At 54.4% G+C, this 9,005-nt stretch overlaps 1 protein-coding gene across 1 annotated transcript in view; it reads right to left on the bottom strand.

Annotated features, from left to right (window-relative positions):
• The window catches only part of ZNF710 (zinc finger protein 710), a 15,295-nt gene extending 8,230 nt beyond the window's left edge, over positions 1-7,065 (bottom strand). Inside the window, exon 1 of the mRNA XM_034783491.1 lies at positions 6,695-7,065. The gene's annotated coding sequence lies outside the window, so the exon portion shown is untranslated. The remainder of the gene's footprint in view (positions 1-6,694) is intronic.
• Between the last annotated feature and the right edge of the window lie 1,940 nt (positions 7,066-9,005).

Genomic DNA, 9,005 nt, shown 5'->3' with positions numbered 1-9,005 from the left:
GGGGGGGAGGGGGGGGGGGGCAGTCAAAGAATTACATGATGGCAGCATAATTCATGCCAGTCACTGGGTTTTTATTGGAAAATAGGGTCTCGTCAAACTCTCATTTTTGAGGAGGTTACAGTTTGGGTCAGGGGTAGGCAGCCTATGGCACGCGGGCTCTGCATTTTAATTTAATTTTAAATGAAGCTTCTTAAACATTTTAAAACCTTATTTACTTTACATACAACAATAGTTTAGTTATATATTATAGACTTATAGAAAGAGACCTTCTAAAACTGTTAAAATGTATGACTGGCACGCAAAACCTTACATTAGAGTGAATAAATGAAGACTCGGCACACCACTGCTGAAAGGTTGCCGACGCCTGGTTTGGGTGATAAAAGTGACGCTGCTGACAACGTACGTTGGCTTGGTCCCCCCCCCCCCAACAAAAAAATAGAAACAAAAATTTCAATATTGAGGTTTCTAGTGGGACCCTGTGGGGATCCGCTCCCAGCTCAGCACTAGTCTGTCTCTTTATCCGAGAGACGGAAGAAGTTATACAGTAACTGCTTGTCAAATCGGCAGATGACAAGAGTGGTAAATAATGACAGGGACAGGCCAGTTATACAGGCTGACCTGGATTGCTTGGTAAATGGGGCTCATTTGAACAACCTGTGTTTTAACACAGCCATACATCTCGGCCCAAAGACCAGAGGTCACGCTTACAAGACGGGAGGCAGTACCCTGGAATGCAGGGCACCAAGAAGGCGTAACGGGAGCTAACCAAGTGAACACGAGCTCTCGGTGCAATGCTGCAGCTAAGAGAGCAAACCCGGTACCTGGATGCTTGAATATGCAGAGGAATATTAAGGAAGAGCCGGACAGCGGCGTTGACCTCTGCCTGCAACGTTAGTGAGCCCATCACTAGATACAGGCTCCAGTTCCGGCGTTCACACTTGGAGAGGGCTCAGAAGAGAGCGAGTGAGAATGATCTGAGGACTGGAAACCTGCCGTACAGCGAGTGAAGACACTCAGTCTAGCGTAGCCCAGAGAAGGCGAAGAGGTGACTTGCTCAGGCTCTTTAAATGCCCACGTAGGAAGGAGATTTCGGATAGCAGAGGGCTCTTTAATCGAGCTGGAAAAGGCAGAACAAGGTCCCATGGCTGGGAGTTGAAACTAGACAAACTCAGACTAGGAATAAGGTGCTGCTTTTTAACCAGGGAGAGGAATTAGCCCTGGAGGCACTTCCCTAAGGAGCTGGTGGATTCTCCAGCACAAAGGCTTTAAATCCAGATTGATGCCTTTCTAAAATGGCACTCTAGCTCAGCCAGGAGCGATGGGCTCGGGCAGAAAGGACGGGTGAGATTCTGGGTGCGGTGCTATGCAAAAATCACACTAGAGGAGCCACTTTACAAAGCGCCCCAGGGGACTCAGCGGCATTCTGCAAGGACGGTCCCAAGTCTGCTAGAAATATAGCCCAGTCTCAAGTTCACCTTGCTAGAGGCCACGGCCCTGAATGGGACCCTGCTTAGGGCCCGATCCTGTTCCCACTGCAGCCGAGGAGCTGACACTGCTGTTGCTTGCGCTGTTCCGTGAGCACTAGAGAGAAGAGATGTGTAGAGCCCAGCTCCACAGGCAGGGAGGAGGAAGGATTCGGAGCAGGAGAGAGGCACTCACAATGGGACCAACCCACTCAGGATGGGATTTTCGCTTTTTAGCTTCACGTGCATCCATCTTCTTTCATTGCTCCCCCCGCCCCCCGTCCCCATCCTCCCCCCAGACGTATGTGTCCCTCTTCTCTCCCCAAAGCTTAACTAAAAATCACTACTCAGGAATTCAGCTGCCTTCAAACCAATACAGAAGGTTCAACATACAGTTTAAAAAGTACATTTTGACTATCCAGGGGGACAGACAAGCTGCCTGTGTGCTCGGACTGCCATGGTCCCAGAGCTCTCTCTAAACTAGCTTCCGAGTCCAACATGCAGCACCTCTCCTCCCTCGGTCGGGCCCAGGGCCTGCGCGCACACGTATGCTCAGAACCCACAGACAGCGTTCACGAACCCGGGACCCAAAGTCTGCCATCGGAGACGTACGTGCTGCTAGTCTCCAGAGCAGCTGTGAGGCTGGTACATTTGGACCAAGGCAAGTAAGCTGCGGATGAATTTCACCAGAAGCGGCAAAGAGTTTGACAGCACCCGGGCCTTGCTTACATCCACTTCATCATCCAAACAGGGACGGGAACCTTCTTCGAGCAGCCACCCCTACACAGCACTTACAGCTGAAAAGACTGAAGGAGGCTGCTAGCCAGTAATTTCATGACTGCCATATGCAAGCCCAGGCACCTGGGATGGTGAAATACGGAGACTCTGCGGCAGAGGAAAGATGTGGGGCAGATTAGACACCTTTGGGGGCGGTTTGCTTTGCATTCAGATCCACAAATCTCGGTTCGCATTCTGCAGCAGCATTCCTTAGGGATTCAGGCTGCAGGAGACAGTGGCTGAGAAGTAGTTAAAGAGGGAGAAGGTCAAACAAAGCAACGCATCAGATGGGGAGAGGAGGAGACAGCTAGAGACAGAAAAGAGCCAGCCAGCAAGAGAGGCCAACCCTCAGGTAGGCTGGGAAACAGACCTGTCAGACCTTCAATCAACTCTCTTCAGCTCAACCCCAACCCAGCCCAATATATAAAACAGCACTAATACGAGCACCCCCTACACCTTCCTCATCTGAGTCCGGAGCAAACGGTTCCCTGCCCTACAGCATGCCTGGTTCTTCGAGACGTGTCACCCACATGTGCCCCAGGTTTCCGAGACCAGAATCTTCTTGCGTAGCACTGTCCACTGGGTCTCTGCCTGCGCCCCAGGTCCCTCCAGCACCCCATAACTGAAGGTTAAGGGGCCAGGTGGCTGCAACTGCTCCCCAGTTTCTTTGCTAAACAGGACCCAGATTGGCAAGGCCTCTGCAGTAGTGGGGAAGGAGGGTGGGTCACGGCTCACACGTAGACAACACGTCTCAACCAACCTGTTACCACAGGGTAAGTAAGTAACTGGTCTTTGAGCAATTGTCCACACATATCCCACCTCTGGCGGCTCACATGCAGGGACCCATGTCCTGCAGGGGGTGCTCGGCATCTGCTGGACTAATGACCGTGGGGCAGTGCTGCCCAAGCGGCTGTCAGATTTGGAGCCCCCCCCTTCCCCCCGCCCAAGGAAGATGGGCCTGGCATGCGGGAAGCCACGAATAAGCCTCTTGAGGATCCTGGCGATGGTTAGGTGGCAGGAGACTGCGGCCTTCCCCCAGAGGGGGTGAGCAGAGTCCGGAGCACTCTGAACTGACAGAGCCCCACCTGCCTTCAGGCAAGCAGGCAGTGGAGGATGGCAGTGAGTGGGGCTTCAGAAAGGGGAGACGACCATTTCTCCACAGCTCAGCTAGAGAACCTCTTCCACGGCGCAGCCAGTGGCGTAGCCAGGATCTAAGAGCAGGGGGAAGCAAACATTAAAAAAAAAAGGTGCCCCCCCCCCCCCGCCCCCTCCCCTGCCCCCCCCCCCCCTTGGCTCCTCCTCCGGCCACTCCGCGCACCCCCTTGGCTCCTCCGGCCGCTCCGCACCCCCCCTTGGCTGGCTCCTCCGGCTGTGCCACGCCCCCCTTGGCTGCCGGCCGCCATGCTGCGCCCCCCCTCGCCCCTCGCTCTGCCTCTGGCCGCGCCCGCCGCCCCGGCCCATTGGCTACAGGCCGCCCTGCTGCGCCCCCCCCTTGCTCCTCCGGTTGTGCCGCCCCCTCCCCATGGCTCCTCCAGCCGTGCTGCCCCCCCTTGCCTGCAGGAGGTCAGCGCTGGCCGGCAGGCGCGCCGCTTTTTGAAAACGTGCTGAGGGGAAGCGGCTGCTTCCCCTGCACCCCACTTGCTGCGCTGCTGTGCGCAGCAAAGGTGAGCTAGCTGGAGTCCTTCCAGCTTGAGCTGGGAACAGGGTCTGGGTGTAGGGCCAGGCCTTTTGCCTCGCACTGCAAGAGTCTGCCTGACGGGGGGCCATAGGGACTGGTTCACGAGGTCAAAGTACCAAAACTGCCTGGGCCAAGCCGGGGCTGCCACAGTCACCAGAGCTGGGTCTTGTTTGATCGTCCTGAGGAGTCTCGATACCAGGGGAACAGCCGGGCAGGCGTACATGCACCTCAGGCCCATGGAACGAGAAAGGGGTCCGACGGAGAGCAGGACCGACTGCCCTGACAGAGCAGAACCTGTGCCGCTCCTCGGTCAGGTGGGATGTGCCGCGGAGAACAGATCCTAGCAGGACTTGATGGTGCTGGCTGAGGTGTTCTGCAGATTGAGGAAGTGAAGAGCTACTCCGGAGACTTGGCGATTGCTGCACCAGTGCCTGTGGGGTCGCCTCCTGACACAGTGGTGGCATGCGAGCCCCCAGTGTGTGTTGCTATAGCGCATCACGGTGTTGGCAGGGAGTTCTTGTCCTGCGGCACACTGAAGACCTGGCAGAATGCCTACACATGCCAGCCGAAGGGCCTTCAGTCCTGGAACGCTCCTGTGGGGTTTGCTCCTTGCCTTCTAAAGTGTCCAGCCATGACCGCCCGGCACTTGGCGAACACCCTGGGGTCATGGAGAGGCCGAGGGAGAGCACTCTGTATTGGCAGAGAGACTTTCCCACGAGGAACCTGAGGGGTGCGTCACCATATGGAATTACGCACCCTGTAAGTCGAGAGCTTGGATCCAGTCTAGGAATTATGGATGCCAGTCTCACCTTCCTGAACCCAAATCGACAAACTTGGTGCATTGAAGATGCAGGATGGGGTGCCCCTCACCCTTCTTCTTTTGAACCAGGAAACAGAGAGTAGAACCCCCAGCCTGGGAACTCTACAGGCACGTCTTCTGCTGCTCCAAGTTGCAGTAGGGAGTCCACTTCCTTCCTGAACAGGGTCTCCTAAGAGGAGTCCCCAAGGGGAATGGGAGGTACTGGAACTCGGTAAAGTCACCCTTCTCTAGGATCTCCAGGACCCATCGAGTTGTCACTTACCACCCCACAATGGAATCCATACAGGGCATCACAGAATTACTACCCACACTCAATGGGGACCCCATTCAAAAATCTTTCCTGAGCCCCCTCTTCTGGCTTTCAAACAACTCTCCAAGCTCGTCAGCAGAAGCCAGCTCCCCACAGACCAGGGCCCACCAACTCAAAGCAGCACCAGACCCTGCCACAACAGATGCAAAACCTGCAGACACAACTGCACTGCTCCGATGATCAGCATCCCCCACGACACCTTTCGAGTTCCCTGGTCCTACAAATGCCCATCACAACATGGGGTGTATCCCATCCAGGGCACTAAATGCCCCAGAACAACTGTGTGGGTGAAATCAGACAACATGACGCTCTCCAGTGAGCTCATACTGAAAAATGATACAAGACAAACACCCTGTCACCTGTGGGTGAGCACTTGTCACAAAGCGATCACTGTCTCACCTGTCTGTCCTCACTCGCAACGGAAACCTGCACAAACACCTGGCAAAATATGAGCCAGGGAGCTTAAATTCATAACTTTGCTAGACACTAAAAATCATGGACTGAATAGAGACACTGGATTTATGGGTTATTATGACAATCTGTAACCCAATTAACTACAACCACCCCACAGCTCTCCCCCCGTCCCACCCCCAAGACTGGAGGGGTGTTAACAGGCCACTTCACCTTGAAATGTGTTAACTACTTACGCTAAACAATCTGTTCCTCCTTGTATTTAGCTGTGAGGTGGAGTACCTTTCCCAGACCCGAGGAAGCGTTTCTCTCTCACCAACAGGAGTTGGTCCAACAACAGATATTATCTCTCCTGTTTCATGCAGCTGCCCTAGGAGACGCTGCTGCAGGTATGTGGAGGGGCGTCTCCCCTGAGGTGGAACAGCACCCTGGCATTCGCTGCACCTGTTACAATTAGCATGTGCTTCTAAGCATGTAGCTAACCTGTCTGAAGTATTAGGCATTTTCTAAGCAAGGAGACGGTGCCCAACAGAAGGGGGTGCTGTTCCACCAGCTAGACCCGGGGACACGAATTCAAGCAGACCCCCAGCGCAGTGCCGTCCCAAAGCCGTGCAGGAGGAAGGATGTGATCACCCCCTCCAAGCACTAGCGAGTCACAGGGCCCATTCGGAGCCATACCAGCATTGGCAAGAAGATAAAGGAAAGGTGTAGGGAATGGGGTGCATGTGGGGGGGCTCCCACTGGGTACAAATCAGGAGAGGGGCTTTGTTTAAGCAGGGGAGAGGTTCTAGCCAAACTGAGCTAGGACTCCAGAGAGTGGCTGGGAGCTACAGAGGCAGGTCCAAGGTCTGTCCCAGCCCAGGGCAGGAAGCCCGCATGTTCAGCAGCAGTGCAGAACCCACTTCCTTCTAACACTTTCAGCTCACACCATGTGAGCCACTCACTTGTTCCTTAGAACCAGGCAGGCTGAGTCAAACATCACTCCAGTGCGGAGACAGCTTCGTTAACGTTTGGGGAAACGACCGACCCATTACTAGGTTCTGCTGCTCTGACCCAGAGAGCCTAGTCAGCCTGTGCCCTGATTTACAGACAAGATCTTCCCTCTTCGCAGTGCACCACAGCAAGCTGTTTGCACGGTGCCACATCTGGAAGGAGCAGCCTTTTGACGCACCCTAGCACGTGCACATCTGTAGCTCAGGGTCCCTGCAAAAGGTTAAATAGAGCATCAAACATACCTGGTCAGTCTCTAGACTAAGTCTTGCTACTGCTCTCTCCAAAGGACAGCTGGGCACTGCTACACGTCAGTCAGAATTCCTCCAGAGCGCCTGTTCCTCTAGTATGTGTAAGAGGAAAGAAGGAAATGCAGAGCTGGCGAGCTAGAGGACACAAAGCAAGCCCAGAGCAAGGATTCACCAAGCCTCCTTTACTCTACTACCAAAGGCAATATGTGAACAGAGCAATGTCAGCCTTTCCTCATGTTCAGGGTTTGGTGAGGAGGGAACGTCTTACACAGATGTAGCTGCCTGGGAAGAATTTAAAGTCTTACCCTGGGGTGGGGGAGGGTGGCCAGTGCAGAGAAAAGAAAGCCAGACAAAAACAGAGAAAGAAAGAAGAGACAGAGAGAAGGAGGGGCAGGGAGAGAGTGGAGGCAGAGAAACAAAGAGAGGAGAGGGGGGATGGGAGACAGGAGAGAGAGAGAAAGAGAAAGAGAGAAAAGGGGGATGGGGAGCGATGGAAGGAGGAAGGAGAGAGATGGGGGAGGGGGAAGGCAGACAGTGAGGAGAGAAGGAAGGAGAAGCGAGCAGCTGGAAAGCAGGGACTGTGATGTATGCAGTACGTTACCGTCCCCCTAGGCTTCTTGGCCAGGGTCTGCTCTGACTGGCCCTGGGGTAAATCCAGAGTAACTCCTCCAAAGTGAAGGAAGTTCCTGCAGACCCACAATGCAAAATCTGGCCTCTAGGCCCCCGGGAGTGAAGGATACCCATTCTCTGACCCACCAGTGCCCACTGACAGTGCTGGTCAGAGGACTCCAGACTAGGTCACATCAGCAATATCCCGCCAGCTGGACAGAGCAAAACGTCCCCAATGTCTCCTGACAGAAGGTTCGGACACTGCAGCTACCGCGGGGTCACAGCCCTTGGGCCTGACACAAGGGTGATGCTACCGGCTCTAGATCTCAGGGCATCAGAGTGCTGCTGGCTCCCAGCGACAGCACGACCTGGGACCTACAGCACCTGGCCAGTTCAGCTGCTGCTCCAGAGACAACCAGGCAGTGTGTGTGGAGAGCACAGAGCATCAGGGAACAGGGCACCTGAGCAATGCAGGCACAGGGAAAGTGAACGGAGATTGCCAGAGACCCACCTTTCCTTCCCCACTCCCACGCTTTCTTCACCAGCTGTACAACCCACCACCCAGCTGACCACTTAGGCAACTGAACCTCTTGGATCAGGTTACTTGTGGACCCCCAAGGAAACCCTCTAGCTCCCCAGATCGCAGCCAATTGCCCTGCCCTTCAAGGAGGGCCAGACACGCTTGGAAGCCACCAGACCTGCTCTCTACTCAGACAAAGGAATCAAAGAAAGCAAGACACCCGCTTCCACGAGAGCGCCTGTCCCCCCTGCAGCACCGCCTGACACTTGCCAGGCTAGGGAGGAACCAAACACAGGTCCCCAGCACAACAGCATCACCTTTTAGACCATCTAGCTACTTCAGGACTGATCTCTGTATTGTAGATACTTCTCCATCTTCTCCTGTCCGGGTGGCGTTTCCAAAGCCATGATCCTTAAAGTTTGGAAGCTACTGAATATCAAACATCAGATTATCATTGCCACATGTGCCGTTTCCTTGGTTCGCGCTCAGCTTGGTGTTTCACTCAGCAGATTACACCCTTACGCCCCACAGACACATCGGCCATCAAGTAAAAACCACCACCACCACCCATACCTCCTGCCGTTATTGCTAGGAGCCGACAGAATCCAGCTCCCCCTGCCCCATTAATCTGTTTGTCAATCATCGCAGAACTCCCTCCCAGCATGCACACGGGAGGCAGGGTCTCCAGACATCGGTGCCAGAAGCGGAGTGCAGAGAGAGGGATTGCAATGACAAGAAATGCAAAACCAAGGCGTTTCCTGGGAGGAAAAGCATCTAGAGAACTGGCCTGAAGAAGCTAGTCTATACAATTCTCAACGAAAGTGATGGAGCTAAAAGCAGGCACTAGGTTCCCCTTTGCACAGCCCGAGACTAGCAGGGGTGGGGCCAGAGTTCTCTTCCCCAGTTTTGCAAGGAGGAATTTGAAATGATTTTGAGAGGGGAAACCAATTCCCTGTGATAATCTGGCCTTATTGTCTGGAGAACAATTGAAATCCTGATCTGAGGCGTAGCGGACCAACCCGCCTCCCCCTTCAGGCTCGTCCCCGGCCTTGGCCAGGATCACACGAACAGAGGACTCCGGCCCCTTCCAGTGCACACAAGGGAGAGATTCCTGCCAACCTGGTAACCATCACAGACACGCTTTTCCCAGCCGCAGCTTTAAACTGACTCCAGCCA

This window comes from Trachemys scripta, chromosome 10, assembly GCF_013100865.1.
Source record: "Trachemys scripta elegans isolate TJP31775 chromosome 10, CAS_Tse_1.0, whole genome shotgun sequence".
Lineage (NCBI taxonomy): Eukaryota > Metazoa > Chordata > Testudines > Emydidae > Trachemys > Trachemys scripta.
Note: the sequence above shows the minus strand (reverse complement) of the source record. Positions and strands in the feature narration are given on the sequence as shown.